This window comes from Marmota monax, unplaced genomic scaffold (assembly GCF_021218885.2).
Source record: "Marmota monax isolate L192 unplaced genomic scaffold, Marmota_monax_Labrador192_F-V1.1 WCK01_AAM20220418_F8-fsc00019, whole genome shotgun sequence".
Lineage (NCBI taxonomy): Eukaryota > Metazoa > Chordata > Mammalia > Rodentia > Sciuridae > Marmota > Marmota monax.
The window spans coordinates 21,276,777-21,294,357 of NW_026695242.1; the positions used below are offsets into that span (position 1 = coordinate 21,276,777).

Consider the following 17,581-nt stretch of genomic DNA (forward strand, 5'->3'; position numbering starts at 1 on the left):
CATATATATACTTGTTAATCTGTTTTGCTCTAGTTATCCAGAAAAGTATGTTTCACAATACAAGGTACTCAGAAAATTTTTGTTGGCTTGATTTTTTTTTTTTTTTAATTTGGTTAGTTGATCATGGCAATTTTGTTAGTAAAGAAAGTTAAGGAAACAACACTCAGCTCTTGGAAGATTCCATGATCTACGTGTGGAGAACTGTTTAAAAATTTTGGATTTAGGCTGATTCTGAAAGTATGAAGTGATTACAGTTGATCTTGTCATTCATGAGTGTTATTGGTGTCCCTTGGTCTTGTATCATCTCCTGTAGAAAACAAAAACATGGAAGACTTCAAAAAGACAGTGAGAATTTTGTTAACTGTAAAACGGTAGTCCCAACTTCCCTGCATAGCATTGATTCACAAAATGGTGCATGCTAATAGAAACAGCATTGCACAATTTGAATTGAGTACAAAAAATACCTACAGGGATAATGGAATTCAGCAGTATAGGAATCATTTTGTAAATAGCATGTAACTCAGTACATTCAATAGAAGACTTTGAAGTGATTTTAGTGGAATGATAAATATACAAAATATCTTAATTGAATTAAATGTATGGATAGTAAGTTAATATGAATCGGAATGTTCCGCAAGCACAGATCTAACTCCCAGTTGTGCCATGCACTTTTTTTTTTAAACTAAACACATCAAGAGTTGTAAACAGGAAAAGAAGATCTCCATATATGTGTGTTTTTTAAATCTAAAGAGAATTTATCTTTATAATATTTACCAAGGTATCTATAAAGTCTCAAAGAACCCCCCAAAATTTTTTAAAAAACTAAACTATATTTAGTTATATTTCTGAATTAAATGTACTCTCTTCAATGCCAATATTTTAATGACTAGCAAAGCACAGAGAATATTTAATATAGTAAATATTTATTGGATACCTTTTCCAAATAAGACATTCTAGGTGATTTGGGGTAAAATATAAATAAGACACATCTCTTTCAAGTTGTTTATAATTTATTAGTGGTGCTAACAGGACACACAACTATTTTATATATATTTATGATAGTCATAATTTGAAATATTCTTACTTTGAGATAAAATTGGAAGGTTGGATATTGATAAATCTAATTTTAGGGTGATAAAAGAGAATTTTAGATGATCTTCTTAAACAGATTTAATTAGGTCTCAAAAAAAAAATCAAAGAAGCCTTCACCGACTCCCTATTGCTTTCAGAATTAATTATAGATTTTCCCACTTGTTTCTAAAAGCATTATATATCATGACCCAAATCCATCTACTTTCTACCCTTATCTCCCAAGACTGCCTATGTAAATGTCCAATAAAATAGAATTTATATTTCTATTCCCTAACCACAGTCTGTGCTTTCCTGACTCAGTATCTTTTCTGTGCCCTAGGAGAGCATTCACTTTATTAAAATTTTATCTCTTTCAGGGATTAAGTCAATGTCTCCAACCTTCATGAGTCTTAGCTTTACTTTCAAAATTGTAATATTACTTTGCTTGCATCTGTCTTCCATGTACCAGTTATCCAAAGTAAAAATACGTGGAATAACATAAAGCCCTGTATTAGTTTTAATTTTTCTTTTTTCCTCTCTTCATTCCTTGATCTTCAAGTATTTGAAATGTGAACCACTGTTTGCCTGATGGTAAGCATTCTAAAGTAACTCAACATCTAAAATCAGAGAGGAGATACATAAACCAATGTTGACAATATAGAAGAAAACAGGGCTGCAACAATAAAAATAATGCAGTGGAAGTAACAAGAAGCAAATAAATTGAATCAAAAAACAAAGCTGTGAAACAACACAATGCTTTCCAAAATAAGTAGTATTAAAGTGCAACTGGGAAAGAATGATGGAATATGAGTCAAAAGAAAGTGGGAGAAAAATCAGTGTTGTCGTGTGTGATAAATAAAAAATAAAAGCTATGTTAACATGGAAATGTTATATACAGAGGATTCTATGTGCATCACAGAAAATCCACTGTGGAATCAGTGTGAATCAAACAGAGATGCCAGATGGAAAAAAGAGAAGCCAGGTAGAAGGCCATTGACTTGAAAATTTTAGGTAAGAAATGAGGAGGACATGACTCTAAAGTTGACAGCAGGGATGGCACAGGGATAGGGAAATACACGAAATTTATTCCATATGTCCAGCTTGGGGAATCACATTACTCTATGAAGAGAGTGAATAAATGTAACAGAAAAAAAATAAAGGGGGAAGATTATATTTCCTGCATGAGACTTAGCAAATTTAGGTAAAGATTGTAATAAGTAAATGAATATAAAAGTCTGGAACAAGGTTAAACAAGGATTCCCTGAAGAGGAACCAAGGCTGAAATTGGGACTGATTCTGATGTCATGCCATTTACCACAGCATGAAGCTCATCTGTTCAAAGGGAGGACTCTATTTTTACTATTTCGTATTTCCAAAACTGGTGACCTCCTAAAATTTTTCAACATTGACTTATGGAATAGAACTTGCTTTGAAATATGGAAATTCATGGTCATTGTTTTATATTAGCGATGTTAGAATTGATGATAAGAACAAACTTGAGAGCTATATAATCCTTTGTTCAATTCTTTGACTATTGGTTTTACTCAAAATCAGGAACAAATCTTAAACTTTTGGGGAGTTATGCAGGTCATAAACTAGGGATAATTGATTCTTAACTCTGTTATATGGTAAGAATTAATAAAAAATTATATAATCTTCTTTCAAAGATCATGATATATGAAGTTACGAAACATCTTTCTCTTCACCATCATCATGACCTTTCATGTCTGGATAAGACAGATAGTTATACTTTGTCAGATAGAAAACTCTAAATCCCCCTCTGTAATATTCTTAGTATCTTGTAGTTGGTGCAGCAAGATCTTAGAAGATAAAAAATGTTTTCAATTCATATATTTCAAAGGTGCCCTTTATTTACACATTCAGTTATGATCCAAATATTTTTTCTAATAAGGGACACTGATCTTTGTATATATTGGGTATCCCCCTTTTACAGATTCTTTTGCATTCTCAATAATACACATGGTAATATGGTATTACAGTTACTAGTGGTAAGCACATAAATTGGCATATATTAAAACTCATGTTACTATAATATGTGTTAAAAATTATGGAAATAGTTTTCTGAGAGCATAGAAGAGTGAATGGCTGTAAAAAAAGATTAATGGATATAGTAAGGGTGAATGGATGAATGGACATAAAACATGCAAGGGTTTTAGAACTACAAGAATCAAGTTTCTAAAACCTGTGTTGCCATCTATCTAATAATTTCATTTTCTGTCTGTGAACCCCATTGCCTTCTCTCCCATAATTATTGTGTAATTTTTCTTCAGATAATCAGATAGAGTATGTTACAGTTCTTTGAAGCTCAAAAGACATTGATCACCCTCTTAACTTTCCAAGAACAACACCCATTTCTTAGCATGGTGTAGCTGGTTTCTCTGTTCAGGGCTATAACAAATATTAAGTCAAGATGGTTTTGGCCATTCTGCATGTATACCTGACCTTCCAGGGAGAAGTCCTCTTTAAAGCTTATTTAGATTATTGTCAGAATTCAACACCTTGAAATTATAGGACTGAAGTTCTCTTTTTCTTCCTATCAACTGAGCAACCCCTTCATCTTCTGAGACTGCTTTCCAGTCCTTTCCCAATGGCTTCCTCCATGACAGAAGCAGAGAACTCCCCTCACATTAAATCACTCTCATCCTTCAAACCTCTGAGAATTCCTTTACTGCAACTATCCAGAGAAAAACCCTGTGGATTAAAGGACTCATATGATTAGATTACTCCTACCCCAACCTTAACAACTTCTAGAAAATTCCATTTTTTTCTGAGTGACCACATAATCAAGGAAACATACCAAGTTATAGAAATCATGGAAGCCTAGAATTCTGACTACCATATTCAGAGGTGTCAATTTGCATAAATATTTGTCATAGATTTTTAATTTATATGTAAATATAACAAAAATTAAACAAATCAATGATTTTTCAAAGACAATTTTGATTGTGTGCATATGTTTTCACTGTAATTATAACAGGTTTTCTCATTATACTCTAGAGATCCATATTTAGATATAGCAGATGCATACCTAAGTATAATTATAATGGTTCTTAAGCATTATTCTTGAAGACTACTGTCTTGGGATAACAATGGCTATGTTTTTATTTTTATTATTTTGCCAGTATAATTATGGACTTTATCTTCCCCCTTCAAGACAAGTTCTAAATTATAATTTAATAGATAAAAGTGAAATATAAATTTTTATTTACATAACAAAGCCTACTGGATTCATGTTTCTAAACATGGCTATTATGCATTCAAACACTTAAAGATAAGTTGTAGCCTAACTTATGTAACAACAGGACATCTGGAATACATACCTTTATTTTATTTTAACCTTTTTATTAAAATTTTTATTTTTGAAATAATTATAAGTTTCAATGACATTGTAACAAATAATACAGAGAAAGATAATACTTAATTTTCCTCAATGCTAAAATCTTCCATAATTTACAAGTACAACACTACAATATCACAATAAGGATACTGATAGTGATGTGATCCTTTAACTTCATTCAGACTTCCAAGTTTTAAATACACTCCTGTGTGTGTGTGTGTAGTTTTATGGGATTTTACATATAGGTTCACATGTCTAACATCACAGTCAAAGTAGAGTTTTATCTCAGTGATCTGTCATGTTGTCCTTGATACAGTGTCTTAATGACCTGTAAAGCAAAAGTGAGGACTATTTCATTATTTAAATTAAGTGTGAAAACATAACTATGTATTTTAAAATACAATTTTCTTTCATTTTCTTCTATGTCTGGGGAAGGAGAAGGAACATGGGAGGAATAGACGAACTCTAGATAGGGCAGAGGGGTGGGAGGCGAAAGGAGGGGGCATTGGAATTGATGGTGGAATGTAATGGACATCATTATCCAAAGTACATGTATGAAGACATGAATTGGTGTGAATATACTCTGTATACAACCAGAGGTATCAAAAATTTGTGCTCTATATGTATAATATGAATTGTTATGCATTCTGCTGTCATATATAAATTTTAAAAACTTAATAAAAAAGGAGACATAGGAATTGTAGGTCAGGGTAATTATAATTTCATCAATACATATTTATTTTATATGTAATATGAAATTTATCTTTTTATCTGAAGTACCCTTGTGTCTTGAGATATACCTTATCAAGACCAGACAAATATTCAGAACGAACATGACTTAGTACAAGGGTGTCATCAGGTTCTTTAGAGTTGGTTCTCCCACAGCCTTGGTTTCAAAGAAAGATCTATTCCTGTACCTGTTCTGATTTTATAGTCATAAGTCATTTACTTGGTTTTCTTTTAGTCCAGTTTTACAAGCCATTTAGTTCAAACCTATACAGGAATGACATATAACATGATTAGAAAATATGTATGCACAGTAATATGTTACTTAAGTCAGAATTATGTGGCATGTTTTATGGGTAGGGTCTCCTTCTTTCATCAAGTGAATTGTTTGATTAGCAAACTGAACTTGCTGTAAATTAGAGTCGATGTTCGTATTTATAAAGGCTTTTGTTCAAAACACAAACTTTATTAGCAACACTTTAACAAAGAACTAATCAAATAAAGTTGGTTCTATTAATCAGTCAACAATAGCAATATGAAAATAAATATGGCTTTCTAAACTGTTTTAATCCTATTTCCCTTTTAAATATCCTTGACCTTATTTTACTTACACACACACACACACACACACACACACACGTTAAAGTGTATGTAAAAAATTAAGAAAAGACACAGTGAACTTGTAGAATAGGCGTTGATATATGTCTCATCGGATATAGAATTTTTATTTTTTGCTATTTATTAGAACAAATACTAATTAGAGAACTTTTTAAATTATAATGGCCAAGTGTGGCAATACCTAAGATTAGGTTGCAAATCCAAGATGAAATAGGGAAAGGAATCAACTCAGATTTTGTAACCAAAGAAAATATTTTTTAAATGAATTATATTTAAAAACTACCTATTTCAGGAAAGTACAATTCAGAAATAAACTTTAATTTATTGAATGCAACAATATACTGAACAGTTATTCCTTTACTTAGTTCTATAATCATCATGTAATCAAATTTAAAGAAACACAGTTTCTGTCACAGAAGCAAAGAATATCTAATGCACTATGACTTGTTCTTTAATCCACCTCTTCCAAAAAAAGATGGAGTTTAAGGCAATTTGAGGATTTTTTTCAAAATTATTAAATTATGTTATAAGAACATGCATACTTGGGAGATATTGCAAATGACTAAATTTCGTGGGGAAAAGACTTTTCAGAAACAGAAGTAATCCAAAAAACTTTTAATGTTTCTTATAGACTGAAAGAGTGAAAACCATAATATCATCCATAGAACAATCTTCAGAGTGAGCCTTTAGGGAAGTAGATTGGCACAGAGAAACATGACCTGGGCAGAACAGACTCAACTCCAAAAGGAGCTTTGGGAATCTTGGCAACTTCTTTACCCTTTCTGAGCCACAACATTCTTATCTGTAAAAATAAGATAATATGTACTTATAAAAATGTTAGAGTATTAAATTTCATAATTTATATAATTTTTATGGAATTTTTATACAGAATAAAGGTAAAAATCTATTTTTTGGTCATCAAAAATTGCTTCCATATAACTTCATATAACTAATAGATTTTATTTCTCTCCTCAAAAGAGACAAAGAATAAATTCTCTGCAATTTGAAGACAGTCATCATCTTCAAATCCAGTTTTGTATCTTCTTGCCCTAAGATACTCGTCTTTAGTTTCTTTAACATTTGAGTTGCTTAAAATATTCAGACCACTCTTTTAGTTACTTTTCATCAAGAGCCAGAAACAGCAGGTAGAAATGAGCATCACACTCAAGCCATGCTTTGACCTGGGTTAGGTTGAAGACTGTACCTTTCTGTTTTTAGGGCAGAATATTTACATTAAAGATAGGAGGCAGGAATAGCAAAAATGTTTGATCATTCAGCCTGCCTCATTTTGAGTTTGTCTACATCATGTCTTCACTTTCTTTCTAAACATGCTGTTTTATGAAATGTTTCATTCTGCTCACATTTTGTGAATCATATTTAGATTTATGTAATACATATAATATTCAATATCAATTTATATATATATAAATTGATATATATACATACTAAAGCTGGTTATTAAATTTCAGATAAAGACAGCATCAATACAAAGAAGAATTAACTATGTGACTCCACATCATGAACCTATTTAAAAACAGAAAGACATATATATTAAAATATGACGGTACTTTGATGTTTACATAAAAGCACAAGTACTTCAAACATATGTTTGTTCATAAGGCAATCCTACTGTCATATGCAGCAAAAAACACAAGCCCCTAGATATTTATGGCATTGTCTTGCATGAAAAACTATTACTATGGAAACAGAGTAAAATTATTTCAATAATGTAATGTTGACTTTTCATTATCTCAAGTAAGCTTTTTGTGACCAATTGATTAAAAACAAATTGCTAGGTAGTCTTCCAATTTAGAATATTTCAGCAGGCTTCATAATTAAGAATGTGTCTAACATTTGTGACAGCATTTGACAAGTAAGATTTGATTTGAACATAAAATTGATCTATTATTGCTATTAAACAGCATGATATTAACTTCAAAGAAAGTTAGTATTAATTACCAAGAAATTAATTTTACAATGGGAAAAAGTTGAGGTCCTAAATCTTAGAAATGAAGTAAGATTAATGACTTAATGGTGTCTTTTAGTATTTTGTTTTTCATTTTTTATTGCTATACATCAATTATTGAGAATAGTGGTTTTTATTGTGGCATATTAGTACATATCTTTAACATAATCTGATCAGTTTCATTCCCTAATTTTTTTTTCATAACCCCATTTCTTCCTTATCCCTTTCCTTAGCCCTAAGGATATCCCTTTAGCTGTCATAAGATCTCCTTGTTTTTTCCCTTTAGCTCTCATATATGAGAGAAAAAATATGATACTTGTCGTTTGAGTCTGACTTACTATACTTAACTTGATTCTCTCCAGTTCCATCCATTTTTCTGTAACTGAGAATAATTTCATTCCTCTTTATGAGTAAATAAAACTCCATTAAGTATATATATCACCTTATACTTATCCGTTCATCTGTCTTTAATTACCTAGGCTGATTTCATAACTTGGCTCTTGTAAATTACAATGCCAAATACATGTGTATATTAGCTTTAATTCATTTGGATAGATACCAAAGATATTTCAAAATATCTTTTTGAAAATCTCTGTATTGATTTCTGTAGTGGATGTACTAATTTTCATTCCCACCAACAGTATATAAGAGTTTGGTTTTATCCTGTATCCTCTCCAGTATTTATAGTTATCTCTATTTTTGGTGATTGTCATTCTGATGCTGAGATAGAATCTAATGTAGTTTTGACTTCCTTAATGGCTAAAGATGTTTAATATTTTTTTCTAATTCTATGAAGAAATTGTAATTGGAATTTTAAATAGTTATTGGAATTTTAATAGGAATTGAATTAATTCTGTAAAATGCTTTTGGTAGTATCACCATCTTGACAATATTAATTCTGCCTATCCAAGAACATGGGAGATCTTTCCCATCTTCTAGTTCTTCAATTTCTTTCTTTATTATTCTTTAGTTTATGTAGCAAAATTAAATTAAACTCGTATCTCTCACCCTGCACAAAATTCAACTCAAAATGGATCAAAGACATAGGCACTAGACCAGAGACTCTGCGCCTAATAGAAGAAAAATTAGGCCCAAATCTTCACCATGTCACCTTAGGAACTGAGTTCCTTAACAAGATTCCTAAAACACTAGAGGTAAAATCAAGAATCAATAAATGGGATTGATTCAAAGTAAAAACTTCTTCTCAGCAAAGGAAACAATAACTTGAAGACAGAGCCTACAGATAGGAGAAAATCTTTACCACTTGCATCTCTGATACAGCATAAATCTCAAAGATATATAAAGACCTCAAAAAATTCAACACCAAAAAACAAATAGCCCAATTAATACATTGGTTAGGGAACTGAACAGGCACTTCACAGAATAAATACAATTGATCAACAAATATATGAAAAAATGTTCAACATCTCTAGCAATTAGAGAAATGCAAATCAAAACTACTCTAAGGTTTCATCTCAGTCCAGATGCGATGAAATTTATCAATAATACAATAAAAATGTTGGCAAGGATGTGGGAAAAAAGGGTACACTCATACATTGTTGTTGGGACTGCAAATTGATACAGCCACTCTGGGAAGCAGTATAGAGATTGTTCAGAAAACTTGGAATGGAACCACCATTTGATCCACTTAATCCCAGAAGGATCTGAAATCAGCATGCTATACTGATGCTGCCACATTAAAGCACAACTATAGCAGCACATTCACAATGGCTAAGCTCTGTAGCCAACCTAGATGCTCTTCAACAAATGAATGGAAAAAGAAATGTGGTATATATACACAATGGACTATTATTACTCAGCCTTGAAAAGAATTAAATTATGGCATTTGCAGGTAAATAGATGGAGTGGGAGAATATCATGCTAAGTTAAATAAGCCAGTCTCAAAAAACAAAGACTGAATGTTTTCTCTGATATCCGATGCTAATTTACAATAATGGAGGAGGGGCTAGGAAAGAATAGAGGTACTTTGGATTAGGCAGAGGGAAGTGAAGGGAGGGGAGGGGGCAGGAAGGAGAGTAGAATAAATTGGACATTATTACCCTATGTGCATATAAAACTACATGACTGGTGTAATTCTACATCATACACAACCAGAAGAATGAGAAGTTACTCCATTTATGTATGATGTGTCAAAATGCATTCTACTATCATGTATTGCTAATTAGAACAAATTAAAAAAATTAATAAAATGATGTTGAATATTTTTTTCATATAATTTTGTAATTCTCTTTTATGTGGTATCTGTTTAGTTCATTTGCCCATTTTTTTGATGGCTTATGTTTTGTTTATTGATGTTGAGTTTTTTTGAATTCTTTACATATTCTGAATATTAACCCTCTGTTGGAAGAGTGGCTGGCAAATATTTTCTCCCATTCTGTAGGCTGCCTCTTCATGCTGTTAATTTTCTTTTTTCACTGTGCAGAAACTGTTTAATTTGGTGCAATATTATTCATCAATTCTTGTTGTTTTCTCTATTTTATTGTGGCAGTTGCAAACTTTTTGGTCTTTTACAGGTCTTTGATCCTTTTGAATTTAGCCTACCCATTGTGGAGGTTATTTCTTTTTCTTTTTCCATCTTGTTTTTCTAAGAAGCTAGAGAATTAGGAAAAGAAAAAGTAGATAAGGAAATAGACTGCAGTAAAGGGCTGGGAAAGTGGTAGCTCACTGGGGGAGGAAGATCCCTACCACTCCAGAGATCCTAAAGAGGAAATCATAAAGATTTCAAGAAATGCAGACTCTACCACCAGGCAAATAGACATTTTGCTCAGAAGGACACTTAAATAACCTGTGGGAGACAGTGTGGGAGAAAAGATAACCTGAACTTCCCTGCAGATTCCATCATGATTGACTATAACTTATTGTGAGTGATGGAACCCATGGGTGCTTTTGCTTTTTTTAAAATTAATTATAAAATGTAAATTATGATAATCATTATCTTATGAGACCAATAGGGATAAATGAGATGGTGGCTTTTATATGAATGAGTAATATTTTCCACATGGCTAGTACTTATTATTTTTTTAATATTTATTTTTTAGCTTTAGGTGGACACAATATCTTTATTTTTTTTATGTGGTGCTGAAGATCGAACCCAGTGCCTCACGCATGCCAGGCAAGCACGCTACTACTTGAGCCATATCCCAGCCCCTATTTTTTAAATATCATGTTAAATTCAGAAATTTGTTCATTTTAATTGTTATATAATATTTGTAGTTATTTATGGGATACACTATTATAATTAAATACATTAATACAACACATAATGATCAAGCCACATTAATTAGCACCTACATCTCCTCAGATATTATTATTTCTATGTAGTTCACAACATATATATTTAAAATAACTGTATGAAAAGGAATTAGTTGTTTTATTGAGTCAATAGCTCATGAAAGCTGTTCAGTGACCTAACTCCTCTGGTAGATATATAAATTTTTCTTTTTATAATTTAATGAAGAAACCAAAGAGTGTAAATGTACCATTATCTTGTTTGTGCTTATGATTCTCAGCTGAGGTTTAGCAAGTTGGTCTTTTAATTGGGTACAATAAAAATTTTTTGAGGATTCATGTTTCTCAGAGTTTATATAGGGGGCAATTATATATAAATCCATGTTCATTGGTAAATGATGCTCCATGAATATAAAACTCATTCTTTGAAAAGACGGACTGCAACTATATCACTGATTGAACACATACACTCAAATTTCTTTCATTGTACAAATCATAAGGCCAAACAACAAACTGTCCTTCCTCATAATTATCACAGAGGAAAGGGTGTTTCATTTTCACTTTTTAGTTGAGACAGAATTCTGCTGTGTTTCATCCTAGACAAATGTAGATAAGAAAATGGTAACAACAATGTCAAAAAAATCTCAAAAAATAAAACTTTTTCAACTTCTTTTGGACAAAGACGTTATACTAATGTACCATGAACAAATCAAAACAAAATATCAACTAACTATATACAACATATAATAGTACTAATACATATAATAGTACTAATACATTAAATAATTATTAGGTGATATACTTTTAAAATATGCTAACATGTTAAATGCACTGACTATAAATTAGTGCTATTTAACGTGTTAGCATATTTTAAAAGTATATCACCTAATAATCTCAATCAATCCAAAAATAAATAAACCCCAAAGTTCATTGTTGGTTAAAAAAATTCTAAGAAAAATAGATTAATTGATAATAGATGTTCAAAAACATTAATGTACCACCTACAATATACTTAATGGTGAAAGACTAAATGATTTTCTTCTAAAATAGTAAAAACAAAACAAAACAAAACAAAACAAAAACAAGAAGATACTGTATCTTACCACCACTTCTATTCTATATCATACTAAAGATTCTAGCCAATGAAATAAGAAAATAGTGACAAAAGGAATAAATATTGATAATAAAGAAGTAAATTTGACTGTATTTACAGATAAAATGACCACATATCTATCTAAATAAATATATATACATATATACACACACACACACACACACACACACTGATGAAATGTAAAAAATTACTAAAATTAATGAATTTAGTATCGTTGCTAGGCACAAGATTTTTACACTTATGTCAGTTATATTCCTATGTACTTGTAACAACTACTTGAAAATTGAAATAATACAAATCCATTGATGGCATGAACTAGATATAAGAATAAAACTGAGACTTTTTGCTGAGATAAATTAAAGATGATCTGAAGAAACAGAGGCCCTTTATAGACTAGAAGACTAAATATTGTGAAAATGTTTGTTTTCCCAAAATTGAATAAATTCAATACCATCAAAAAAAAACCCATCATGCTTTCTTTTGGAGAAATCTACAAACTGATTTTATAATTCCAGTGGTAACTCAAGGGCCCTAGACTAACAAAACATTTTAGATAAAGAAGAACAAAGTCAGAGAACTAACATTACTTGACCTTTAGATTTATTATAAAGCTACAGTAAACAGGACAGTGTGGAACTAAAATAAAGGTAAACAGGTAGATATATGGAACAGAGAGTCCAGAAATAGACTCACATAAATATGGACAATTGATTTTTTGACAAAGATTTAAGGCAATTCAGGGTCGACAGGATATTCTTTTAATACATGGTCCCAGAAAAATTGGATACCCATAAATTAATAAATAAAAAACTAACCTTAACACCTGTCACACTTTATTTTAAAAGTGACTCAAAGTGAATTGTACACCTAAATGTAAAACTTAAAGCAATAAATTTTCTAGAAGCAAAATAAGGAAAAATCTTCCATGATCGAGAGTAAAGAAAAGATTTCTTAAAGCTTACAATAAAAGAGTGATCCACAAAAGAAAAAAATTGATTAATTAGACTTCACCAAAATTGTAGACTTCTTTTTGAAAGGCATTGTTAAGTAAGTAAAATTATAAGCCATAGGTTGGAAAAAATGTTCAAAAATTATCTATGTGATATAGAATTTTTATATAGAACACATAAATAAATACTAAAACTAAATAATAATTTAAAAGGCAAACAATTTAAACAATTGACTTAGTTTATAATATGAATGGCAAATTAATACAAGAAAAGCTTCACAACATAATTCATATTAATAAAAGTGAATTACAATAACCATGAAATACTCTCTATATCCAATACTAAAATTATAAAAATTGAAATGACATACTTAGTATTGATGAAGATGTAGATGAACTGGAGCATTCATATGATGATTTAATTAAGCCTTATCTACTTTCTCTTTGTTATATACTGTTCAACTCTGCATTAGTTTATTATCTAATAAATATACTTCTATCAAAGTTCTCATTGCAAACAACTTTTTATTTTTCTTTCTTTTGAAAAAGAGATACTTTAATAATGTAAATTGAGAATCAATAATGCCTATTTTTTTTAAGATAATGACTATCAGTAACAATTGAAAAAATGTTCACTTCTGATCCATCAATATAATTTCCCAAAGAGTATTTCCTTCTGGTTCCTCCTCTCAGAAGCACAATCAGGTTTTTACCCTTCCTGGCTAGTCATGCTGTTTCGGAATTTGGTGACATAAAACTTATGCTGTAAAGTATAAGTAAGAAATTTCACAATGATAAATAATTTTTGGATCCATATTTTAGGACATAAAAAATAATACATACTATTTTTGAAACTCAATATATGTAACATGCTTAAGAATGCAAGATATTCTAGTGTATTTAATTTGATCATTAAAAATATAATTCCTATAAGAAATTATTATATGCTCCATAAAATTAAAATAACTGAATTTATGTTGCAGAGCAGGGTTTTTTGAACATGTTCTCAAAGGATTAATTTTTTAGCTTTTTATGTGTGCATTATAATTATACATAATAATGGAATTTGTTTACATATTTGTATATGCACATAATACAATAATATAATTTGTTCAATCTCATTCCTCAGTACCTCCTTTTTTCCTTCCCCTCCTCCCTCCTCTTTACTTCCTCTGTTCTACTGGTCTCCTATTTTCATGAGATCTCCCCACTTTATTTCCTTTTCCTCTCTAGCTTCCACATATGAGAGAAAACATATGATTCTTGACTTTCTGAGTTTGGCTTCTTTCTCTTAACATAATCTTTCAAGTTTCATCTATTTTCCAGAAAATGACATAATTTGTTCTTACAGCTGAGTAGAACTCCCTTTTGTATGTGTACCACATTTTCTTAATCCATTTGTCCATTGACAGACACCTAGGATGGATTCATAATTTAGTTATTTTGAATGACATTTTTCTCAGAACTAGGAAAAAATTGTCCTAAAATTCCTTTGGAAAAATAAAAGACCCAGAATAGTCAAAGAAATTCTAAGCAAGAAACAAAACAAACAAAAATCAATGCTGGAGGCCTCACAATACATGATTTTCAATTTTACTGAAGAACTATAGTAACAAAAACTGCATGGTCTTGCATAAAAATAAATACATAGACCAATGGAACAGAAGACACAGAGACAAACATAGTCAATTCTCTTTTGTTCTCCCTCTTTAACTTTATTTAAAAGGAAGAATAAGAATATGAAGAGGAAGAGGAAGGAGAAGAAGAAAGAGAAGGAGAAGAGAAGAAGGAGGAGAAGAAGAAAGAGAAGAAGGAGAAGCAGCAGCAGCAGGAGCAGGAGCTTAAGCTGGTCATATCTTTTTCTTCTTTAATCAGGATTTGCCAACCACTCCCTAGAAGTGCCAGATAATATATATTTTGGGTTCTTCAAGATGTAAGATTTTAGCCCCATGTATTCACCTCTGTAATTAAAGCACCAAATCATGCAGACAATATACAAATAAATGAGTGTGACCATGTGCCCATAAAGCTTTATCATGTTCCAAAAAAATTTGGTTTCCAAAATGGAGGGATGGATATAGCCTGCTGGTCATAGACTGCTGACCTATGTTTTGAACTTTGAAAAGGTAAAGAAAAAAATTAATCCTAAAGCTTTAAGTTTATAAAATGCCCACCTACTGATGAAAATATAGGCAATGTTAATGTGACCTATGGTATCCTGACCCCTTCGGAGAAGGATCTATATTGGTTCACATATTAATAAAAAAGACTTTATAAAGGAAGCACTAATACTTTTGCTTTGCAGATGAAGAAACCAATACTTGAAAAATTAAAATAATTTGCCAAAATCATTTGATATTTAAACAAAATTATCAAAATTACCATTTTGATAATTAATACATGAAAAATTCAAAAGCAGGCTTCTCTTGCTCTTAACAATTGAGGATAAAATAACACCATTAATGACAAAATAGTTTAAAGGTCTTGTGATATCTTTGGTCTTGTGATATCTTTGGCTTCTGCATTTCACTTCAGTGAAGGATCAGTTTTGAAAGTTTGATCATAAGTAATCACATCTTTGGAATACAACAATAGAAATCATGAATAAAATTAAAAGTATATGTTATTATAGAAATACCTTCCAGAGTGGAAGAAGGACCATTCTATTATTCAAAATTCTATTCAAAGTTCCTAGCATGATGCCTGGAATACAGTAATTTCTGGAATTTTTAATGATTATGTGAGAGGACATATGGAAGGATGGTTAGCCTTTTGGATAAGTGAATGAAGCTGAGTAAATATACATTGAGAGTTTCAGGATTTCCCCTTTGAATACAAAGATTGGAAACAAGTTTGGATGTTTGTAAACTTAGTTATTTCACTTTTACATATAAATAAATTGTGTATTAGAATGGTTATATTTGAGTTTTAAGTTTGTCCGTAAAGCAGTTTTGTCACAAACATTTTTGTTCTTTGAAATATCAATATTGTGAGATACAAATATATTTAGAAAACATATTTAGTTTCAGTCTGTACATAACAATAAATTGTTATTGCATATTGCTTCAGATTTTGATAAAAATAATTTGATTTGATTATTTTAAGTTTGTGCAATTATGATCAGCTCTGTCACAAATCTGAGTAGAGTTTCTGTAAACTTGGTTTGTTGTAAAAGATTCTGACCATTCCTCCAAATCCTGGCATATGAAAGTACATATTTTAAAAAGCTTTTCATAAAATATTTTATTTAAAAAGCATGTAAGTAGAAATTAACTAAATAAAATTAATTTCATTCACATGTACTGACATTTAGAAGATTCCTGAAGACAGCTGATATGGTGCCACACACCTATAGTCCAAGTGACTGGGGAAGCTGAGCCAGGAGGATTACAAATTCAAGACCAACCTGAGCAATTCAGTAAGACATTTAGCAACTTAGTGAATCCCTGTCTCAAAATTTAAAAAATAAATAAAGGGCTGGAGATGTAGCTCAGAGTTAAGCTGACCCTGGGTTTAATCCCCACTACACTACCCCCCACCACCACCAAATTCAAGAAGACAGTGGAATAAATGCTCCATCTTCTATCTCTGCCTCCACCATCACATATCTAGTCTCTTCCCCTTGAAGAGAAAAAAATATTTTAACTAGTTTTTTTCTTTTTTGCATTTGTACTGAAATAAATTCTTCAAAATGATCTTCCTGATTGATATATGGATGATAGGTTAGCCCTTTCCAAACCTGTAAACATTCTATATCAAGCATAAAACTGGTCATATCTAAATATGATACTCTAAGCCTATTAGTTTTCAGATGTTGGCCAGTTCTCTTATGTAATTATACACTGGCTGTTACAGTTTAAATATGTTAAAGCCCCAGTGTCCCACATCTTCTTATGTGATCTCATTTAGAAAGAGGATCTTCACAGAAGAAATTACATTAGAATGAGAACTTTACAGTGGATGATAATCTAGTATAACCGGTCTTCCTATAAAAAAGAAATATTTGGGTAGAGACAGATAGGCACAAAGAAAAGATGATGTAAAGATACCCAGAGAACCCATGTGAAGAATAATGAGAGGATCAGAGTGATGCACCTATCCACCAAGGAACAACAATAGTTGTCAAGCAGAAAAGGGACAAGGTCATGCGATGGATTCTTCCTCATAGCTCCCAGATAGAACCAACCCTGCCAATGAGTCAATCTTTAACATCTAACCTTCAGTACTGTGATTCTGCTTTTCTGTTGCTTAAGCCACTCAATTTGTGCTACTTTATTACCATATCACTAATAAACTAAAATTCTGGCCAAGAAATTGGAAATAAAAAGCAATATGGCAATTATCCAGACAATACAGCAAAAGCCAACTTAAAAAAATTCTAGGTATTTGAGGCAGTTTCCCTCATATTTTATAATTCAAGATTTTAGATATTTAATTATCTCCATTAAAAGTGTTATGTTATTGGCTTTCTTTTAAAAATGGCATAAAATATGTATCTCACTTAGCATTTAGGGTTATACATATTTACAG

At 30.9% G+C, this 17,581-nt stretch overlaps 1 protein-coding gene across 2 annotated transcripts in view; it reads left to right on the top strand.

The window, feature by feature from the left end:
* The window catches only part of Zwint (ZW10 interacting kinetochore protein), a 54,924-nt gene extending 38,266 nt beyond the window's left edge, over nucleotides 1-16,658 (top strand). Inside the window, exon 8 of one of the 2 annotated variants that reach the window (XM_058577955.1) lies at nucleotides 14,778-16,658. The gene's annotated coding sequence lies outside the window, so the exon portion shown is untranslated. The remainder of the gene's footprint in view (nucleotides 1-14,777) is intronic. The other variant, XM_058577956.1, reaches the window with a different exon arrangement.
* Nucleotides 16,659-17,581: the final 923 nt, after the last annotated feature.